Below are 5000 nucleotides of genomic sequence, written 5' to 3' on the forward strand. Positions count from 1 at the left end.
CACCATCTGGGTGCTGACAAAAGCGCTTCGCAGGCTGAGCTCCAGGGGCTTTTTCGAGCGACCCAAGCCCAGCGTGGCCTCCCTCTCTTGGGCATGAGGGTGAGATGGCGCCCCCTAGTCTGGTTCTCTGTAAATTTGAAGGCTGAGCTCCAGGGGCTTTTTCGAGCAACCCAAGCCCAGCGTGGCCTCCCTCTCTTGGGCATGAGGGTGAGATGGCGCCCCCTACTCTGGTTCTCCGTAACCGTGGAAGTGCTGAGCTCCAGGGGCTTTTTCGAGCGACCCAAGCCCAGCGTGGCCTCCCTCTCTTGGGCATGAGGGTGAGATGGCGCCCCCTAGTCTGGTTCTCTGTAAATTTGAAGGCTGAGCTCCAGGGGCTTTTTCGAGCAACCCAAGCCCAGCGTGGCCTCCCTCTCTTGGGCATGAGGGTGAGATGGCGCCCCCTACTCTGGTTCTCCGTAACCGTGGAAGTGCTGAGCTCCAGGGGCTTTTTCGAGCGACCCAAGCCCAGCGTGGCCTCCCTCTCTTGGGCATGAGGGTGAGATGGCGCCCCCTAGTCTGGTTCTCTGTAAATTTGGAAGTGCTGAGCTCCAGGGGCTTTTTCGAGCGACCCAAGCCCAGCGTGGCCTCCCTCTCTTGGGCATGAGGGTGAGATGGCGCCCCCTAGTCTGGTTCTCTGTAAATTTGAAGGCTGAGCTCCAGGGGCTTTTTCGAGCGACCCAAGCCCAGCGTGGCCTCCCTCTCTTGGGCATGAGGGTGAGATGGCGCCCCCTACTCTGGTTCTCCGTAACCGTGGAGGCTGAGCTCCAGGGGCTTTATCGAGCGACCCAAGCCCAGCGTGGCCTCCCTCTCTTGGGCATGAGGGTGAGATGGCGCCCCCTACTCTGGTTCTCCGTAATCGTGGAGGCTGAGCTCCAGGGGCTTTTTCGAGCGACCCAAGCCCAGCGTGGCCTCCCTCTCTTGGGCATGAGGGTGAGATGGCGCCCCCTACTCTGGTTCTCTGTAACCGTGGAGGCTGAGCTCCAGGGGCTTTTTCGAGCGACCCAAGCCCAGCGTGGCCTCCCTCTCTTGGGCATGAGGGTGAGATGGCGCCCCCTACTCTGGTTCTCCGTAACCGTGGAGGCTGAGCTCCAGGGGCTTTATCGAGCGACCCAAGCCCAGCGTGGCCTCCCTCTCTTGGGCATGAGGGTGAGATGGCGCCCCCTACCCTGGTTCTCCGTAATCGTGGAGGCTGAGCTCCAGGGGCTTTTTCGAGCGACCCAAGCCCAGCGTGGCCTCCCTCTCTTGGGCATGAGGGTGAGATGGCGCCCCCTACTCTGGTTCTCTGTAAATTTGAAGGCTGAGCTCCAGGGGCTTTTTCGAGCGACCCAAGCCCAGCGTGGCCTCCCTCTCCTGGGCATGAGGGTGAGATGGCGCCCCCTACTCTGGTTCTCCGTAACCGTGGAGGCTGAGCTCCAGGGGCTTTTTCGAGCGACCCAAGCCCAGCGTGGCCTCCCTCTCTTGGGCATGAGGGTGAGATGGCGCCCCCTACTCTGGTTCTCTGTAAATTTGAAGGCTGAGCTCCAGGGGCTTTTTCGAGCGACCCAAGCCCAGCGTGGCCTCCCTCTCCTGGGCATGAGGGTGAGATGGCGTCCCCTACTCTGGTTCTCTGTAACCGTGGAGGCTGAGCTCCAGGGGCTTTTTCGAGCGACCCAAGCCCAGCGTGGCCTCCCTCTCTTGGGCATGAGGGTGAGATGGCGCCCCCTACTCTGGTTCTCCGTAACCGTGGAGGCTGAGCTCCAGGGGCTTTTTCGAGCGACACAGGCCCAGCTTGGCCTCCCTCTCCTGGGCATGAGAGTGAGATGGCGCCCCCTAGTCTGGTTCTCTGTAACCGTGGAGGCTGAGCTCCAGGGGCTTTTTCGAGCGACCCAGGCCCAGCGTGGCCTCCCTCTCTTGGGCATGAGAGTGAGACGGCGCCCCCTAGTCTGGTTCTCTGTAAATTTGAAGGCTGAGCTCCAGGGGCTTTTTCGAGCGACCCAAGCCCAGCGTGGCCTCCCTCTCCTGGGCATGAGGGTGAGATGGCGCCCCCTACTCTGGTTCTCCCTAACCGTGGAGGCTGAGCTCCAGGGGCTTTTTCGAGCGACCCAAGCCCAGCGTGGCCTCCCTCTCCTGGGCATGAGGGTGAGATGGCGCCCCCTAGTCTGGTTCTCTGTAACCGTGGAGGCTGAGCTCCAGGGGCTTTTTCGAGCGACCCAGGCCCAGCGTGGCCTCCCTCTCTTGGGCATGAGGGTGAGATGGCGCCCCCTACTCTGGTTCTCCGTAACCGTGGAGGCTGAGCTCCAGGGGCTTTTTCGAGCGACCCAAGCCCAGCGTGGCCTCCCTCTCTTGGGCATGAGGGTGAGATGGCGCCCCCTACTCTGGTTCTCTGTAAATTTGAAGGCTGAGCTCCAGGGGCTTTTTCGAGCGACCCAAGCCCAGCGTGGCCTCCCTCTCCTGGGCATGAGGGTGAGATGGCGCCCCCTACTCTGGTTCTCCGTAACCGTGGAGGCTGAGCTCCAGGGGCTTTTTCGAGCGACCCAAGCCCAGCGTGGCCTCCCTCTCTTGGGCATGAGGGTGAGATGGCGCCCCCTACTCTGGTTCTCTGTAACCGTGGAGGCTGAGCTCCAGGGGCTTTTTCGAGCGACCCAAGCCCAGCGTGGCCTCCCTCTCCTGGGCATGAGGGTGAGATGGCGTCCCCTACTCTGGTTCTCTGTAAATTTGAAGGCTGAGCTCCAGGGGCTTTTTCGAGCGACCCAAGCCCAGCGTGGCCTCCCTCTCCTGGGCATGAGGGTGAGATGGCGCCCCCTACTCTGGTTCTCCGTAACCGTGGAGGCTGAGCTCCAGGGGCTTTTTCGATCCACCCAGGCCCAACGTGGCCTCACTATCTCGGGCACAAGGGTGAGACGGCACCCCCTACTCCGGTTCTCCATTCGCTTGGTGACCAGTGGCAGGTCGTAGGCTCCGGGGCCTCTTCGGCGAGAGACCTATCCGACCGACCCTCGCCCTCTTCGGACTTCCTCGGCAGGTCGGAGGCCCTGGAGGAATTCGGGGTTGGAAAAATGACTAAGTCGAAAACGCGGGCCTTGGCCAGACATCCACCCTCCCCGAGGCTCCGGGGCAGGCCGGGAAAGGTGCCTCGTCCCCGGCCACCGTCGGGATTCGCCCGCGACTCCGGAGGTCGGCCCGATAGGGGATGGCGTTTTTACGGGCCGTCGCGATTTCGACGATCGCCTGATTTTGTGGACTTAGGTTCTGGCGAAAACCATTTTGGGTCCAGGGGGGCTGTCTGGAGGGTTCCCCGGCCCACTTACCCTCTCTCGGGCGTGAGAGTGAGACGGCTCCCCATACTCTGGTTCTCTGTAAATTTGAAGGCTGAGCTCCATGGTCGTTTTCGAGCGACCCAGGCCCAATGTGGCTTCACCCTCTCGGGCACGAGAGCGAGACGGCTCCCCATACTCTGGTTCTCTGTAAATTTGAAGGCTGAGCTCCAGGGGCGTTTTCGAGCGGCCCAGGCCCAACGTGGCCTCACCCTCTCGGGCAAGAGAGCGAGACGGCTCCCCCTACTCTGGTTCCCTGTGAATTTGAAGGCCGAGCTCCATGGGCTTTTTCGAGCGACCCAGGCCCAACGTGGCCTCACCCTCTCGGGCACGAGAGCAAATATGGCTCCCCCTACTCTGGTTCTCTGTGAATTCGAAGGCCGAGCTCCATGGGCTTTTTCGAGCGACCCAGGCCCAACGTGGCCTCACCCTCTCGGGCACGAGAGCAAATATGGCTCCCCCTACTCTGGTTCTCTGTAAATTCGAAGGCCGAGCTCCATGGGCTTTTTCGAGCGACCCAGGCCCAACGTGGCCTCACCCTCTCGGGCACGGGAGCGAACATGGCTCCCCCTACTCTGGTTCTCTGTAAATTCGAAGGCCGAGCTCCATGGGCTTTTTCGAGCGACCCAGGCCCCACGTACCCTCCCCGTGGCCGGGGTGACGCGAGTCGTCTGAGGGCCCCCCCCCCGACCGGGAACGCAAACTGATACGTCCGGGGGGGGGACCCGTTCGCGGGGGGTGACCAGTGGAGGCCCGTGAGCTCTGACGACTAAGTCGAAAACGCGGGCTTTGGCCAAACATCCACCCTCCCCGAGGCTCCGGGGCAGGCCGAGAGAGGTGCCTCGTCCCCGGCCGCCGTCCGGATTCGCCCGCGACTCCGGAGGTCGGCCCGATAGGGGAAGGCGTTTTTACGGGCCGTCGCGATTTCGGCGAACGCGTCATTTTGTGGACTTAGGTTCTGGCGCGTATCGCAAGAGAACGGATCGAGTGGAGCACGTTGCGCGCCCGAGCTAGGACCCCGCCCGGCCACCGGCCGCTATGGGCGGGTGCGCCTAGGGGGCACGGTGTGTGGAAGGTACGGTTTAGACGTGGGCGACACACCGTGTCCGGCACAATGCGCGCATGAGACGGGGCCCTGTCCCCCCCCTCTCTCGGGAGACTCAGACGGCCGGTCTATCGTAAGGGTCCGCCACCGGCGGTCGGAGAAGGAGGCGCGAGGCGGGCGGTCGGCTCCGTCCGGCCCTCGCCCGCCCTCCTCCCGTCCCCGCGAAGCACACTTTTCCCGGTTACGGCCTCGATCAGCGGCCAGCCACCCCCCGTGACCCCCGAGCGGGGGAGGTCGCCGCACGTCGCCCTATGAGCGGCCGCGCCGCGTGGGTTCCGCCCCCCGGGGCGCGACACCCACCGCGGAGTGAGACCCGCGTGTAGGAAACAAGCGCGCTGCGGTTGTCCATCCCACACCCCCTCCCGAGGGCTACCTGGTTGATCCTGCCAGTAACATATGCTTGTCTCAAAGATTAAGCCATGCAGGTCTAAGTACACACGGCCGGTACAGTGAAACTGCGAATGGCTCATTAAATCAGTTATGGTCCCTTTGATCGCTCCACCCGGTACTTGGATAACTGTGGCAATTCCAGAGCTAATACATGCAAACGAGCGCCGACCCTC

The 5000-nt window shown here is 62.9% G+C and overlaps 1 non-coding gene across 1 annotated transcript in view; it reads left to right on the top strand.

Moving 5' to 3' along the window:
* The first annotated feature begins 4807 nt into the window (after positions 1–4807).
* Positions 4808–5000, top strand: part of LOC132113419 (18S ribosomal RNA) — a 1861-nt gene continuing 1668 nt past the window's right edge. Inside the window, exon 1 of the ribosomal RNA XR_009425167.1 lies at positions 4808–5000. This exon is cut by the window's right edge and continues 1668 nt beyond it. This is a non-coding gene — a ribosomal RNA (18S ribosomal RNA).

Source organism: Carassius carassius, chromosome 32, assembly GCF_963082965.1.
Source record: "Carassius carassius chromosome 32, fCarCar2.1, whole genome shotgun sequence".
NCBI lineage: Eukaryota > Metazoa > Chordata > Actinopteri > Cypriniformes > Cyprinidae > Carassius > Carassius carassius.